Genomic DNA, 18828 nt, shown 5'->3' with positions numbered 1-18828 from the left:
AATAAGGAACAACAGTAAGTACTCGTTAATGTAAGAAATAGACATTATTTTCGTTATAAATTCATTATTTCACCTAAAGAAATGTTCCGCAATGCAGAATAGTACGTTAGCAATGTAAAAAAGTGTGAAAGAAATCATTCCCAAGGTGTCTCAGGTATAGTAAAGTAGTACCCAGTCTATCTTGTTTGGATAGTTGTATAGTAATTTAACAGGAACAAAAATTGAAAATAATAAATTAACATGTTGCAAGATACTGCAACAGATCATTCTTACATGTTCGCACGGGGGAATAGATGTGTAACTATATTTCGAGAAAAGTGCCGGTGGTGACATCTGTTAACCCGATTCTATTCTATCAGCAAACTGGAAGTGTAACCTCACTGAATTAATCACCTGAACGAATAAGTAGTTCTTCAGAGAAAAAGTTTAGCAATGTTTGTGAAAGCCATTTTCTATTTACAACAAAACGTTGTTATCCGAAACTGAATGAAAAAGTGTAAATAACATGATCAAATATCAGGTGTGCCCTCTCCCTCGGGAGTGATGTAGATGTACCAAATCATAGATGGCACTCTTATGAGGATTGATTATTACTTTCAGTAATACTGTAACTGGTATTTATTCATTCTAAATATTCATTAATGTCTATGACATTTATTATGGTATATATATAACGATTAAAAAATTAGATTCTCTGTTACATTAGCGTTTATATTCAAAAGAAATTAACTGAACTCATGTCATAGAAATGTTCTACCTGTTTCATAAATTCTTTGGAAAGGACGGGGGGTAGCAATAGTTAATTAATTCCATTTCATTTACATCAATTCCATGTAGATGTACTTGTTACAAAGAAATTAACAATATATGAAACGAGATAAGATTAACAGGAAAACATGGGTAGCTTCTAAAGAAATACAACTACAGATAACGTATAGGCACATATTGAGCAGGGGCGCCGACTTGTCAAAATTATTGGGGGGGGGGGGGGCTCTGATCACTGAAATAAATTAATGAATGATTCACTCCCTCCCTTTTCTAAGTTTTGGCCTCAGTGTTCGGAACCTCATAAAAGCCCATGAATTCCTCAAAAATATTAAAATTTTCATTTACAGTTCGATTCAGAATGTCAATTGTTCACGGATTGATATGTCACAAGTTTCGTCAACCATAATAGCAAAATATTCCCGACTTTTAATATCTGCTACCACGGAGCGCAAAACAGATCTCCCTAATATATCAATGACCTCGGTCTGAATGTCATGTGAGAGCCATTTGTAGCCCGAACGTCCCATCCACTCTCCTAGTTCATGCACATCTTCTTTTGAAACTCTTTTTACTAAAAATATTAACAATACTCATAATTATATACTTAGTATATAGTAATAAGTCATGTATTTTGCTGTCTCTGGTCATAGCTCCCCAAAAGTTGATGGTTTAGCGGTCTCAGCCCCCCCCCCCCACCCAAAGTTGATGGTCTACAAAATTTCAAATGTGTATTTAAAGTTAAGTTCATGTGGCACAATTCAGAGTAAACTTTACATTAGATACATTAGATAATACATTAGATTCTCTTAAGCAAATTATTTTGAGGGCTCTGCCCCCCCACATCCATAACATTGGGGGACTCGAGCCCCCCCCCCCTTCCCAAGCTCCATGGAGTTGGCGCCTATGATATTGAGCACAAGTAGCAAACCATCTTCGCCAAGATTTACTCTCCGCAAGACGTTCTGCTAGTCACCGCTCAGAGGCGCCACTGGCACCTTTTTGCTTTCACCTCTAGAGCAATACGTTTATATAATACTTTTATCTGTGATACAAACAACACTCAAAAAGACCGAGAACTGTGCTTGGACATAAAGTACCGAATCCATTGATTTGCGAGCACAATGGCGGCGATTGGGTTTTTAAACGGGGGAGGGGGGGGGGCAAGGACAGTTACTTTCAGTTGGTAGATAAGGTTTAGCATAGTGCGGGTGGTAAAAGTGTAGGACAACTGCCCCCCACGCCACCCTAATCGCCGTCACTGCTTGGGAACCTTCCCGATAACGTAGTGTGGCATCGCCTTGTAAGCAAGAAGTCCTGGGTTCGATACCCGGTTGAGGCACATACACTCTGTGCATGGAATATCTGGAGCAAGAGAACGAAAACAAGTCTCTGCGCAAGTAATACTCGACCAATGAATGCTTGAGAGAGGAAGTGAGTGCAAAGCTGAAGTTCTCTTGATGCTCAGGTGTTAGACCCGCTGAAATCTATCTCCAAAGGAAATCTATTCCACGACTCCTTTGGTTAAAGTTTACTTCGTTGCACATCAACCAACTTCCGTGGTGGAGTGGTTACCACATCGTGCTGTGTCGCCAGGGATCCAGGGTTCGAATCCCTGCCTAGGCATGGGTGTATTTTATTGGTTGATTGATTTGATTGATTTGGTGTTTTAAGTCCACTTTATGCACATAAGGCTAATCCGGACTGGACCTACAGTTTAAAGTGGGATCCGAACCACTTGTGCCTCCACCGGGTATCAATTTCATCATATCATCACTCATCCTTATCTCCGCGATTTGCCAAAAGTGGCAGAAAAGTGAAGTGAAATAAACGAAGTCAACTAATCATTAAAATAGTATTGCACATAAGCCTGACACACCCGCGATTGAGTTCATTACTCAACCGACTTCTTGAACACCCCATAGCCGTTAGGGGGTGGGGCATTTACCCCCGAAAATTTGCAGGTTTATTCAAATGTATCAGTTGATGATACTTTTGTTAACTTTCTTGGACTTGAGAAGCAAAGTAAAGAGCAATTTTATGATTTCACAAATTTAACAGTTACGATGGGGGTACAGTAAGTTCGTGCCCTGACCCACTTCCGGTTGTGTCTGATGAACCAAATTATGCAGTATTACTCATGTATCCTTTCGTTGTATGCGTTGCAAGTTTCAAGCATGTATCTATTAAACCTTTTTTATGTTGGAGGCGTAAACATAACACAAGGTGAGGCTGTATTGGAAAATGGAGCCTTGAGAGTTGTAAGCTGTGATCAAGTATCTACGGTTGAAAGGTCTTTCACCTCAAGAAGTCCACAATGACATTGGGGGATAAAGCCCCTTCATATTCCACGATAAAGAAGTGACATAGGAAATTCAGCTACGGTCGTGAGTCATGTGAAGATGAACAACGTACCGGAAGTCTATCAACAGCCATTACCCAGAAAATCAACACTGATCGGAGATTCACCACTAGAACACTTGTTGACATTGTTGGCATATGAAACCGTAGCTTTCCGTCGCCGCCTTGTAATCAAGGGGTCCCGGGTTCGATACCCGGTGGAGGCACAAGTGGTTCGAATCTCACTTTAAACTGTAGGTCCAGTCCCGATTAGCCTTACTGTGCATAAAGTGGACTTAAAACACCAACTCAACCAACAAAACTGTAGCATTCATACCATTTGAACTGACCACTCGAGATTAGAAAGAGTAAGTTGCCGTTGAGTGCCTCGAATGTTGACAGATGCTCAAAAACATGGCAGGTTTAACAAGAGCGGCTATCCAATCCTGTAGCTTTAAAAGCTTGCGACATCCACCATATTCCCCAGACATGGCCCCGAAGGACTACTGCCTGTTTCCTAAACTAAAAGAAGAGCTGCGTGGTAAGAAATTTCACAATGATTTTGATATCATGGAGGCTGTGGATGGGTGGTTACAGGAGCAAGACAGAACATTTTATTCCACTGGAATTTCAGCGTTAGATACACGACGGCGTAAGTGTCTGCCACTCGGAGGGGACTATGTCGAAAAGTGATGGAAGAAATTTCCCGATACCACTATCGGAAATAGACCAGGGTCCGAACTTTTTGTACACCTTTCGTAGTCCTGGACGCTATGTTTATAAAACCGTTATGTCCCAACTCCCAAAGTTAGATCCCAAGTTACACAGAGAAAACTGGATTGTTTGGAATTACCAAAAACGTTTGGTTGATCTGTTTGGTTATGCTTATTGTTTCCGATAACCAAATGTTGCTTGTAATCTGAAGCATTTTGTTTAAGAATACCAAAAAATTTGGTCAGACGAAATATGGTACTCGTAAATAAAATGATGATACATATGTAAGTAAAGAAAAACAAAACGTTTGGTTAAATTTACTATATGTGCGTGAGCGTGCTTTCGAATTTGAAATAACGATTGTCTAGTTTCTTAGTTTCGTCGAGTGTAGTATGAGTCCTTTGTCGAAAATTGAAACTCATGTAGATAGATAATTACTCGAAGCGAGTGTATATGTTGTTGTGTAACCTAATATTCTGAAGAAAAAAAGCTCAGAATATACATACAGTACTTTATACTGAGCTTCCTACACCGGCCGCTAGATGGTTCTGCTAAAATATGTAGAAGAAACATAAGTTTTTATACAACAAATAATGGTACGTTTGATTGTAATCATAACGAAAAATTGTGCCTTAACACTCTTCAAAAGATGTGTACTGCAGTAAATAAAAGTACATCTCTCATGAGCAACCTTTTTGATTCCAGACTATATAACAAGGAGCAAAGTGTGGCAAAGAAAAGCAAATATGCTCCAAAGACTGTTAGTTCATGTGAACTTTCTATTCTGAATGTGTATTCTGAGATCAGTTAGTTTGTACAAACTATCCACCCTAGGTAAAATTAGCCAATTATAAATAATTTAAAAAATCATTGGCGTTGGGTAATTTTGACTAAATTATTTGGTCAAACAAATGGGCTACATTTTGTTAGATTTACAAAAATAATATTTGGTTTTGGTAACCAAACAATTGATTACGACAAACAAATAGAACTTGATCAAATCTTTTGATACTGGTGAACAATTGTTTGGTTGATGCCTATTTAAACAAACGATTTGTTCACTACTACCATTTTTTTGGTTAATCCAAACAAACATTTTTCTCTGTGTACGCCACATGGTAACAACCCATGCATGTTACAGTGACATTTTCCGTTAGAGATCTGGCAACACTTGAGAACCAATCCTGCAACACTTAAAGAAATGAGGAGAGTAGGAGCAAGCCGTTCCGTAAAGAATGACGTGGCCAAGGCACGAGGAACGGATCTCTATGCTTTTTTTCCTCCTTTTAATCTTTCCTACTTTTATGAGCGAAGGGGAGGGGGGAAGAAAAAGGGAATAAAATAGAAGTATTGAGATTAAGAGTGCTGCCCTCTGAGATACTGAATATTGCATTAGCTCTACCTCGGATCTTCTTCTCTTAACAGACAAAACTCGATGCTGTATTCGGATAAAAGCAGGTCTTATTTCTGGGATGGTTTCGTGATTCGAATTCCGTGTTCCCCTTTGCAAACGAAACGTCTAATTTATCAAGGAACGTTCGTTCACAGAGAGAGAAAGAAAGGGAAAAAAAGGTGAGTTGGAAACCATTAGTTGCACGAGATGCACTGACAAATAAGTGCCATGCTGTCGTTCTTTGGTTTTCGATCATTAAAACAATCCAAATAGTTCATAAATCTTTTCCCAAACCATGCTCATGTCATTAAACTATCGTTATCAACACTGTATCAAGCTTTCTGGTTTTTGGTCTAAAGTTCTTACAAGAACTCCTTTATAAGTTTTGGCCTGCTCTACTGCATTCTTCCACTCAATATACTTATTTTCCAATTTCTTGTCTTCAAATGCCTTACGTCGTTTATAACATTGTCTACACTGTAAAATACACAATATTATATCATTAAAATTGAAGTTTGCCTGTTAATGAAAAAAACAAAAAATCAGGACGTAACTGTTATTTTCGTAGGCGCATGCGCGTTCATGTTGTCACCTCTCTGTGCTGTGGTTGGAGGGCCTCCTTTATCGCACAACGCGCTACCAACTTTGTGTTCTAACGTCAGACGCAGAATGCCTACTTTAGCAGTTCTCAAAACTTCTTTCTCATTGTACACCCAACGTCAAAAGAAACAGTAGGCGATTTGTCCATCACCATTTTCATTCAGCCTGTTTTACAAAATGTGATGATAATGAATTGAAATAAAAATGTTAATAAGAAGACAATACCTTTGCTGTTGGCTGTACCCTTTAGTTGTAACTAAACGTCTACTGTACCTCCACCATAGATTTTCTCCGAACAGTGGGTTTTTTTTCCTAGCCTGAATGGTGGGGTGTTTTTGATATGTTGGAGGCAATTGAGGAAAATGACATTCGGGCTGTGGAAATATGGTAAGCAAATAAACATTAGAATCCTACATTTATTATTTTATTTGGTGTTCCCACGTTTACAATCTTTATGATTAGTTACAAAAATAAAAATTTGAAACACATGTACGCTAAGAAGTAATTACATATAAAACTTTAATTTTCATGTATTTTTTCCAGAGTTATTGAAAAAAAAAAGTAAGTTTGTAAACAAGCTGCCAAGCACAATTTTGAAGTTTTCATTGTAAATCCTCAGAGTTTCTAGTGGGACGGATGTGCCTGCATAGCCTGCCACAGTTTCTTGATGTCTGGTTGTGCACTTGAAAGTTTCAAGCGGAGACTCGGCTCCAAATTCAGTCTATTTGGGAACTTGTTTTTCAGGTAGGCTATGGATGAAAAACCACTCTCCGAGCTGATTGCGTACCCCCTTCAAGTAGTTCATGTACCACCGAGGGCACGCGTACCGCAGTTTGAGAACCAGTGCTCTACCTTGTTAGGTTAGGTCTACCCTATTAGGTGTGGTTCCCTTAACATACGTATATACGCTGCAAATATATTGTTTATGCTAATAGGACTAAACCTATCAAGCCTAACCTAACAACTTACGCATTTAGCCTAACAATGAAAGCATTCGGCGGTGACGTCAGAACGCAAGGTTGCTAGCGCGTTGTGCGATAAAGGAGACCCGTGGTTGGAATGAGCAGTAACATGGCGCCGGAAACTGCTTGGAACATTGCGCACAGAAATACATGTTACATATTAATATAATAAACATTCAAATTTATATATTAATAAATATAACTGAATTAAAATCGTTAAAATTACATAAACTAGGGTAATGTATGAATTACATTAGGGCTACATAATAATTATTATCGATTCTTTCCACTGTTGAGGTATTTCTTCTTTATTCCATATTAAACAAATTAATTTATGAATTTGACATATTAACGAATTTCCACCATACTTAATTAACTCGGCTGGTATTAAATCAATGCCAGGTGCTTTGTTATTCTTTAGCCTTTAAATACATAATTTGTATTCATGTCCAGATATTATTAGAATAATTAAATGAAGAAGACTTAGGTGGGCAGGCCATGTGGCACGAATGGGAGAGTTCGCAGGATTATTGTTGGGAAACCTGATGATAAGAGACCTATAGGAAGGCCAAGACGAAGATGGAGGGACAACGTTGAGATGGACCTAAAGGAAATCGGTAGAGATGAAAAAGAGTATATATATATAGATGTTGCTCAGATAGGGACAGATGGAAGGCCTGTGTTGCTGCAGCCATGAACCTTCGGGTTTAAGAAGGCTAGAGAGTTAGTTAGTTAGTTAATGTATGAATTTATGATCGTTTTTACGTTTGTTGGATGGCAGCCGAAATTCTCCAGTCAATGTTTTTTAAAGTACATCACTTGTTATTTCCATTGATTTATTGAGTTAGGTTATTTTACGTCGCTTTTTCTTCTCTTTTTGGTTAATCGCGGCGATGAATGGTGATGTGATGAAGCTGATGGAAACTACAGGAAAGGACATCCACAAATAACACCCATATTCAGACCGCGATTCGAACCCGGAGCCTCTGGAGTCTTAGCACTCTGATACAACCAATTCTATGATCTTGTATAGAATTGCGTATATATATATTTGGATTCCATGCCAAATCATCACAAAAAAAAAACAAAAAAAAAAAAACTTTTCAACCTGGCCATCTTAGATATTCGTGAAATTTGGTAGGGTGGTAGAGCACATGAAGTAAATTACATGTGTAAAATTTTAGCCCTCAGTGATACATGGTGTTCGTACATCAGGGATGCCAACTTTATAAAAATGATAAATTTTTGCTTACAATGTCAACAAAAAAATCATAACTTTTCTTCTAATTATGGTATAATTTTCATCTTGGACTTGTTTTGAAGCTAAGAGTGTATAGTTTTTTGTAAAAAATAGTCTTATTTGAAAATATTGACATCTTAACGTCACATGATGTGACTTTTGACCTTAGCTAAATACCTAAAAAGGGTATCAACAATTTTGGTGGAAATAAGATATGTTATACAGTAAAATGTAATCTGTTTGGTGTAAGTTTCATTTTGAGATGTCTTTGGGAACAGAAGTAAATCTGACATTAGTACCTACATATATGATACATTCAATGAAACACCTTATTGTCTAGTAAAAATAATATTGTTTGGGGAACTAAATGCAACAGAAATGAGACCATGTCTCTATAGTAAAAAAAATGTGACGAATCCGATTTTGAACAATTTCCCACTCTCTGGGCCGTAGGTTCCCCGCCAAATTTTAAAAAAAATGGCGCCAAAACTTCATCTAGAAAATTGAAAAAATTAATATCTCGAAAACGGTGAAGATAATCAAAATGAAAGAGCATGAAATTTGATAAATTATGGTTTCTGCTTTACAGAGCTGCCTTAAATCTCAATTGGATTAGAATGGTTCAAATATTTTCTTTCATTTTTAGAATTAGCGTAAAAGTTGCGGTCCCCCGTGGCGGAGTGGTTAGCACATCGCGCTACGGCGCCAGGGGTCCCGCGTTCGAATCCCGCCCTAGGCATGGAAGTTTTCAAGTGTCTATTCATAATTTTCATCATATCATCACTCATCCCCATCTTCGCATATTAGCAAAAAGTGTCGCAAAAAGAGAAGTAAAATAAAGCAAATCAATGAATCAATTAGCGTAAAAGTTGGTTTCTGACACAAATACAGAAGCGTCTCGTGAACGCATGCGGTGCATGCTGCTCATGTGTCAATTGTGGGAAAAAGGACAGCTTGCTCTGCGACGACATTCATGAGCATTTCTACATTCTAATTTCTTCATATAGGAGAAGTATTTATTTTACACGAGGGCGCTGAACAAAGCTTTAATTACATTTCTTGGATCTGAAGCGACGCATGCGTCAATTTTGAGAAAATAATTATTACTTTCTTTCACTTCACATCTAAGAAATGTAATATTAGCTTAGTTTAGCGCTCTCGTGTAAAATAAATACTTCTCCTATATGAAGAAATTAGAATGTAGAAATGCTCATTAATGTCGTCGCAGAGCAAGATGTAATTTTCCCCACAATTGACGCATGCGCAGCATGCACCGCATGCGTTCACGAGACGCCTCTGCACAAATAACAGCAAATATGCAAAGGACACCCTTTTTTGAGAATGACCCAAAGTAAACTCATTTCGACGACGAAGCTGCATAAGCCCGCCATAATTTTCCCCTTGCACACTAAACGTTTAGACGCAAAGCAAAAGAACAATGCTAAGTTCAGGCGCTGGGCGATTGCTGTCGAGGTGCACCAAGACCCCTGCAACGCAGGTCGTGTCCAGGCATCCAAAACACACAAGATGACGTCATAAATCGTTGAAGCTTGACGAGAATCACGCAATGAGCGTCAGGGCGAAACGCTTCTCCTTGACAAATCGCGGCGGCTTAAAAGCAGCTTGTAAACGCTACGCGGACAATCGTTGCGCGCTGTGATGTTCAAATGTTTCCACCGGGTGGCAAATGGCGACCATCTTTCCCGGTAGCAGGTGAATAAGAGTTGGAAGAAGCAGGGGTGCCAGATGAAACAAAAATTCCGTCAGAAGGGAGAAATAATTTCATATTGCCGAGTTTACTTGTAAAAATTATTATTCATGGCATGGATTTATATGTACTAAAATGTGTTAAATGTGTAATAGTTTATTTTAATCAAATTACGGAATTAAATATATTATAATTGCAAGTTTCATTAAGCAAGCGGCTCAGCACGTTGGAGCACGGCTATTGAGAAGCAAGGAGACTACATTGAAAGACTGTAAGGAGCTACTGTCTAAAATACAATAAACTTGTGAGGTTGATTGATTGAGTTGGTGTTTTAAGCCCACTTTATGCACAGTAAGGCTAATCGGGACTGGAACTACAGTTTAAAGTTGGATCAAACCACTGTGTGCCTGCACCGGTTCTCGAACCCGGGACCCCTTGATTACAAAGCGGCGACGCTACCACTGCGCCATCGGGGAGGCCAATACACTTGTTAGAAGAAAATAGTGTGCATTATTTATGAAATGAACATCGTGTATTTGCTGATGACTGCACAACTGTAAATGCTACATGAACTTCATACAATGGGTGTCCCAGACCCCCAATAATTCTCTCATTGTTTCTTTAGTAACTGCAGTAGCATGTGACACATTTGAAATGTCATGTAATTCCAGAGAAAGTGAAGAATAAATGCTCTGTCACCTGACTAGCAGCCTGTAAAATACCGGGTGTTTCATAAGTAATTCAAAGTAAAGTATTGAACTTAGGTTAATGAAACCAGTCCATAACGAACGAGGACCTCAAATAGTTCCTTTTAACACCTACAAATGATTCAATGTATGCACCACAGGTGCAAGCAGCAACACCATAGTCTACTTCTTGGCACACTCGCATCAACATAGGCCTGTCGATAGTGTCTATCACGAGACGAATACCCAGTCTTTAATGAAACTCCACAAAAAGAAGTCACGCGGTGTAAGGTCCGGTGATCTAGGACAGTGTTCCGCAACCTTTTTTTACTCACGGCACACCACAGACGGGCCTAGACTCAACACGGCACACCAAAATGTCTGTCCCCTCAAAATCATATGAATCTTAATATAATTACGAAATATTACGTCATTATGTAATCAATTATTATTATTATTATTATTATTATTATTATAAAACATGAATAGACATGCATTTATTAAAAATTTATTAACTTTAATTCACTGTAGAAAATACACATTTCTAATACGAATTTTAAAGTAAATAACTCTACTCATACCTTCAATGTGATACTTGAGCCTGCTTAGCTGCACACAGACGGCTGATTCGTGGCGGAATCGTTGACAAAGCAAACCTCATTTCTTCATCGATGGATTTGAGTCTCTCTCTCTCTTTGATGTTTTAATTGCAGTCAACGTCGAGAAGCCCATTTCACACAAATAAGTAGTTGAAAATTTTAATAACACATTAACTGCCATCTCGGAGATTGCCGGGTATTCACTGCTTATTGACAACCAAAATGTATCCAAAGGCACTTCGAAAAATTTTAATGTCAAATCTGCCAGTTCCTCTTGTGATCGTAAATTTTTCGGAAGATTATTTCGAATCCATACTGAATAGATCACGAACCCAGTCAAAATCTTCAACGCTCTCTCCAAAATATTTTTTGAAAGTCTGCTGCAAGAGTACTAAATGTTCTTTAATTAAGTCCCATCAACACCTTGTTATTGTCAGCAAGGGACCATACAGTTTGGAACATCTCACAAGATCCATTTTCAATTGTCTGTATCCACAAGTTCAACTTATTAATAAATCCTTGAATCTTATCCATACTAGTCAGAATATTTTCGTTTCTACCTTGCATTTTTCTGTTTAGTTCATTCAAGTGTACGAAAATATCGGAAAGATATGCCAACTTAGATACCCATTCATCATCTGCAAATAAATCCGCATATGCAAAGCACAGATGTGATTGAACTGAACTGAAATACTGTAATTGTTGTCTGACAATGTGTGGGTCCTTCGGCCAAGGAAAAGGGCAATAAAGTTTAAGAAGCGCCGACAAACAGGCACAAAACAGCCAGTAGTACACAAAAGATGCAGTATTACAAACAAAGAACTCGCTTGAATAGCTCTATTGTATGATTGGTGCGGGCCGCTAAAAGGCACACAAAGCTTATATAAGATGAGCAAACCATAACAATATTGAGTAAATAAATTACATTTAATTTCTATGAAACATAAAAGTTATCAGCAAGAATAAACAAGCACCTTCTTACTTAAAATCGACAATTAATTTCTTACAATATTAGGTAAAATTTCGCGTCACACCTTTCACCTTGTGACGGCACACTAGTGTGCCGCGGCACACCGGTTGCGGAACACTGATCTAGGAGACCAAATCATTGCACAGAAACTGTGAGTGATGTGAGTGCCGTCTAGCGGCAGGGATATGAACTCTCAGCTTAACAAAACACACACGCACAAACTGTTTGCGTTCCTCGATCGTTCTGAACTGCTTTCATTAACGAAAGTTCAATAGTTTACTTGCAATAAATTTTGTAACCCCTCAATTATTTATGAAACACCAGGTATAGCACGAAATTTAGGAGTTTCAGACGTGTCACTTGAGAACACGCTTGTGCGGCCTGTCATGGCGCTACGTTGTGAAACGTTGCCGCTAATTGGCTCGTTTCTAATCGGTATGTGGCCTCCCCGATGGCGCAGGTGGTAGCGTCTTCGCCTTGTAATCAAGGGGTCCCGGTTTCGATACCGGGTGGAGAGACAGTGGTTCGGATCCCACTTTAAACTGTAGGTCAAGTCCCAATTAGCCTGTGCATAAAGTTGACTTAAAACACCAAATCAATCAATCAATCAACAAATCGGTATGTGTCGCGTTGTCACTTTGGTCTGAAATCTCCCTTAGACTGAAGAGGTTCTTTGTCGCTTTATTATAAATTTACCGTGTAGCTTGTCCCTTCGGTCTGAAAGCCCTTATAGTATTTCAAAACAGTAAAGTAATTTTTGATTTTGCAGAAATTTTCCATCCACCTTGCATTCTAATGTAGTGAAATCTCGAAGAGTTCCTTTCGGACTCGTTTCAAACTTCCAGATCTCGGTATCGTATTGAGAAGGTCCGGTCTCGTTCACGTATCGGTAGAATCTGTATTTTCGGAAACATGTTAAGGGGAATTGGGATTTAGCTTCTGGCAACACTGCCAAAAAAAGAGCTCGGATACAGCATCAGATTCGGGAAAGACTCGTACTTTCTCCCCTACCAAAATGAAATGTACCTCGAAATGGAGATTGCGTACAAGCACAACAATGGGAGACGTGAGTGAAGAAACACGCTGAGAGCAAAGGCTCGTAAGCCTGTACGTTTCCTTAACGTGACAAATGAACGTCTTCTGCTTGCATTCCGTTGGACGGAGCACACTGAAGAAGAATGTCAGGTGGCATCGTGGGAGAAACTTACTCCTCTCAAATGCGACAGGGGAAGACGCACAGGAAACGTGGGTCAAAATTTAGATGTCTGATTTAGCGCTGCCAGGCCATCTACCGGCAGGGAATGGAAGCCCTGAGAGACAATTGACGAACGGGGAATACGTACACAGAAGGTGCAAGGGCAGAGTGGATCATTTCCTAGATTCCTGTAGTGAGTACTCTATGCAATGGAATCGTGAGTTTATAAATTTGTAATGCCAAAATAGTAACATAACTTATATTAAACAACGCCAAACGATATATTAATTTTTTTTTTTTTATGTTTTGTGGTTATTAATGTTAATTTGCTTCCAAGGATATATTAAATTAGGAATTTCAGCTTGTTTTAATGACATGCAACCAAGATAGCGTAGTGGTAACGCTGGCGCCCAAGGGGTTTCGGGTTCGATACCCGGTGGAGATACATTGTACAGTGTCTCGGATCCCACTCTATATTGTAGGTCTAGTCTCTAGTGGCCTTATTGAGCATAAAGTGGATTTACAATGACTGTACCGTTCTGGAACTTGAATATTGCTTACTAAGGTTGACATTCATTCTCCACGGGGCCGTGTCCCCCTTGCCCCCTTCTTTCCGGACGTCCATGTCTGGACTGTGTTCTCTGGTACCTGGACCTGCAACCAGTATAATCCTCTGCAGGACTTACATTATCGCTCATGTGTATTTGTGATTGGCCCATCGTCCATCCATTTATCCTCATCGTTGCGATTAGCCAAATTGGAAAAATGGCGGCGTAAAATAAACTAAATCAATAAATAATCAGGTAGATACACGCCTGAACAGATCGTATAGTAAAATAAACTTGGTTTAGGCACTTTTTTTTTTCAAATATCGCACCAAGTGTCTCGGACAAAAACTGTGTCCCATCTCTTGCTTCGTCTCGTCTTGACCAAGTCTCGAAGGGTGTGGTCGCGTTTTCATTTTGCAAAACCGTCTCGGTATTCTCCTCCTGGATACAAAACCGGAATCCGGAATATTGGAACCGGTATCCAATACTTCAAAGAATGAAATCCACATTATGTAGACAACGAAAATCCTGATTAGTTCTAAAATTTAGATAAAACATCCGATTTACGGATAAAAATTTATACCTGATCTTCGTACCTCAGAGCTACCAGGTTGATGCAAAAATAATGGCCGAATTGTTTCGCTTTGTGTTTTTCAAATATTTTTTCTAATACATCTCATTGATTATATTGCATGTTATATATAATTTTAGAGCTTATTTATTGCTTAATCGATCTACCTTAAGATAATTTTCCTAACGCTTCATTTAGGCTACCTCGATTCTAGGCTATTTTAAATGACGCTGTCAAAGCAAGAAATGCACATCATTTTGCTTCACGAGTTCAAACTTGGTCGCAGACCCGAGGAAGCAACTCGAAATGTCACTACAGCGTGGTGTGAGGGAAGAGTTTTGGAGCATACAGTGCGCAGAGGGTTCGAAGATTAGGAAGGTCGTGGGCTTCCATTGGAAGTTCACAATAAACAAATGAAGCCGATATAATCGAAGCTGCCCGCTCAAAACAACAAAAGAGGTTACAGCAGAACCCCGTGTTAATCACTCAACCACTGTTCGCCATTTGACGAAAATTGGGAAGATGAAAAAACTCGACAAGTGGCACGAGGTCGTGTGGCACGAATTGAACAATAAAAAAAATCCTTTTGAAGTTGCTCTGTGCTGTTTTGCTTAAAAATAACGACCAATTTTTCGAACGAATTATTAAGTACGACGAAAAATGTATCCTATAAGACAATCGACGATGTTCAGCACAATGGGTGGAACACGACGAAGCTCCAAAACGCTCCCCAAAGCCGAAATTGCACCAAAAGAAGGTCATGGTGACAGTTTGGTGCTCTGCTGCCGGCGCCATCAACTACAACTATCCCATTCCCGGTGAAATCATCACAGCAGAGAATTATTGTCAAGAATCGATTAAATTCACCGGAAACTTCAATGTCTGTGTCAGAAATTGGTCAACAGAAAAGGCCCAATCCTTCGACACGACAACGCTCAACCGCACGTCGCACAACCAACCCTGCAGAAGCAGAACGCATTGGGCCATGGAACTCTGCCTCACCCACAATACTCACCGGACCTCTCGCTAACCGACTACCACTTCTTCAACCATCTCGACAACTTCCTACGAGAGAAATGCTTCAACAACCAGGATGCTGCCGCAAACGCCTTACGAGAGTTGGTCGACTCCAGAAGCCCGGAATTTTATGATACCAAAATAAACAACTTTCTTTCTTATTGGCAAAAGTGTGTTGACTATAATGGTCTTTATTTTGATTATTACAGTTAGTTTGAACCAAGTTAGAGCCATTAAGGCTTGTTTCCATGATTATGAAAAACTAAGTATGCTGACCAAGGCAGTAATTTATTTTATTAAAAACATAAACTAAACGTAACGTTTCAACCTTCTAGCAAGAGTGGGATGAGGCTAAGCAGATAGGAAGGGAGAAGAGAATGCTAGTGAAAAAATGGAAGGAAGCCAAGGAAATAGAGAAGAAAGGTGAAGAAGACACAATGAACTGGAATGGGGGACTTAAGTTAAACAAAGAATGGAAGAAGGTGTTAGAAAGAGTGGAAAGGACGAGAGAGAAAGAGAGGAGAAGAGAGGAAAATGAGCGTGAGATAAAAAGTCCAACCACATTCTATATGAAAGTAATTATGTTTAGCCTTTTAGGTGAAAGTACAGTTGGCAAGTGAAAACCACCTGCTAGAAAGTTCCTAACAACTTTCTAATAGTCTGGAGGGAGTAATGTTTCTGTATATATAATGCCCTTTTTGTGTATCTTGTTACTTTTGTACTTGATACAGCCCTGATGAAGACCTTGCTAGAAGGTTGAAACGTTACGTTTAGTTTATGTTTTTAATAAAATAAATTACTGCCTTGGTCAGATTACTTAGTTTTTCACAAGTTAGAGCATTTCAAAGTTGTCGTTCAAAATCGGCCATTATTTTTACATCAACCCTAATACTTGATTGTATGAGGTAAATTTCAAGTGTAGTTAACATGCTACTTTTAGTTGTACAATGCTTAATACATTTCTTATCTGAGCAGTGATCAACCCTTCAGCAGCTTGTCATTTGCTTAATGGATAGAGGATGCGGAAACTGTTCTGTACATTTTCCCAGCAGCTTTGTGCAGATGAGCCGATCTGACAATATCTCTTCATCGCGGGCAACAGTCAGCAGTGACTCAGAGGGATCTGGTCAGTGTCAAATTACGCGTGGCCACGTGTCGCCTCTCACCTTATGATATTATCTCTTCTGCCGGTAGATGGGACTGCAGACTCGGATGACATACAACAACTCGTTGATGCGAGTCTGCGATAACCCTGACGCAGCAAGCGAATCTATTTGCAGTTTCATTATGAGGAGCATTTCTTTCGTAGCGCGTGTGTGCTGCGATGAAAATTGGATTATCTGTTCTTTGAAGTTATCAGCAATCGTACTGTCGTCTCGCAAATTTGAATGTAATTAAGGACGGTTGATTTGAAGAATATGGAGGCGAAAGAAAATTTAGTTAATTCGCCAGGTCACGCGCGCAGCTTTACTCAGTTGCATAAAAATCTGTATAAAATCGGTTTCGCAATGTGAATTAACAATGATAATGGATTTTATAAACAGATGCAAAGAGCTTCTAAACAAGACCAATACTAAGAAAAGTTGTTTCGGAAAATTGAAAAAAAAACGGCTTTTTAACAAATTTTGAAAATTTTAAGAATTGTGTTCTTCCCTATGTTCAGCGTAATATGACGCCCTTGGTCACTATAGCTTATTCTGTGTTGGGCGTAATATTACGCCCACGAACATCTCTGACTGAAGTAATCTTTGTTGAACGGAATAATACGTTTTTTGTTGGTGAAACATATGTTTTGCTATTGAAGAAACAACGACCTTTTATTTAGTCAAGATTTTCAGTGCTGACAAAGAAGAAGAAAAAGAAGAAGAAGTAGTTCAGAGGAAAGTAAACTGTTTTTGTGTTATGCTGACAAAGTGCAAACGTGAGTTCGTTTGTGTGCCGCGTTTAGTCAGTTGCTTTATGTACATTTTTTTGGTGTTGCGTTATTTTAACTGTTGGTGATTTATTGTTGGTTTTTGAGTTTGTGAGTTTCAAATAGTATCTAATAGTATTGTCAAACAGGATTGCGAAATATTTTTTTACCCCTCATACCTATTGAAGATATTGCAATGAAACTTGGCGGACGCATTACGTATAGACAATAGTATTTTTCAAGGTAGATTATAATCGGGTACCTATATCCAGGGCCGGTCCAGAGGGCCCCAAAGTTACCAAAAGGGATTTTTCGGAGGGAAATTTCCCGATTTATCCCCGATTTCCCTTTCTTCATACTTGATGTACACATGTGCGTGGTACCATTTGAAAGCTTGTTCTATTCTGAAGAGAAAGACGTATGAACCATGATACTCGGACGAATTGTGCTGAAGCAGTAGCTACTTAAAAAATATGTAGGCAAAATTTCATCAAAGAATGGAAAAAATTCCAACAGAGATAAAAATTGGTAGATATCACCAGTATGGTATTTCAAACAACATACTAAAAGTCCCCGACAATCCGAGTTGTGCTCTGTCCGCCATATTGGAAAATGGCGGATGAACGGTGACGTTTGATCATAATTGCTTTATTAACTAAAAATGGTGAAGGCTGAGCCGAAAATGTGTTCAGACATAAATTAAAGAAAAGAAAATTTCCAATAACTGTAAGAAGATAAATTTTTGTGATTTAACCAACCTATCTAATAATGTTAAAAATAAATTTAACCAATATAATCCAATAATGTAAAAAATAAATTTAACTCTGTGGAAACTTTTCCCATTATTTTGTAATCAAATTTTCCTGGTGTTGATTGAAGTTTTACACTTTTATTTCGCGACTTGTAACGAATAATATATATTACTGACCAAGCTTCTTCCAATCCGCTTCCCCTCATCATGTATCCTATCGCTCCCTTGTACAACATAAGCATGTGGAATCCACCTAGACGAAGGACAACTGACGACATATCTCCGTTGTCTAGAGAAGCCGCAACAATTTCAGAGGCTTTCAGATTAGAGGTTGACGAAAGTAACAATACATGTCTTTTGACCATGTTTCATGTATTCTTCAACTGCGAACATAAGGGATGAGTATATGGCATCTGGACTTGTCGGCAGCAGCTTTATAAATGGTAATATACTTATTTCAGAAATGTGATATTCCTTGCTACCTTCAGCGGCAAGCTCCATATAAATACTCCAACTTGGACTTGGTGACAAGGTAAGGTGATTTCCACACATCTATACAAAATCAAGAAGTGATGCAACATGCACTGATGGTGCTACCCGTTTGGTGTATTCAATTGCTTTAATCTTGATTTTCTCCAGGCCACGAACAGTAGGCACAACGTATGTGCGTAATGCAACATTACCAAATTTGGCAAGGTAACATTCTGGTGGTTGCTTCTTCAATCGAACAATTTATTTTATGGGATGAACAGATGTTGCAGGAGTAGTGCACATAATCCTCCCCGTATTGTGGAAAGTTCCTAGTCTGTCCAAGGTCCGAACATTGACGTCTGCATTATCAAAAACAAACTGATTCA

The sequence above is a fragment of the Lepisma saccharinum genome, chromosome 19, assembly GCF_977018435.1.
Source record: "Lepisma saccharinum chromosome 19, izLepSacc3.1, whole genome shotgun sequence".
Taxonomy (NCBI): domain Eukaryota; kingdom Metazoa; phylum Arthropoda; class Insecta; order Zygentoma; family Lepismatidae; genus Lepisma; species Lepisma saccharinum.
This window is presented reverse-complemented; position numbering follows the sequence as displayed.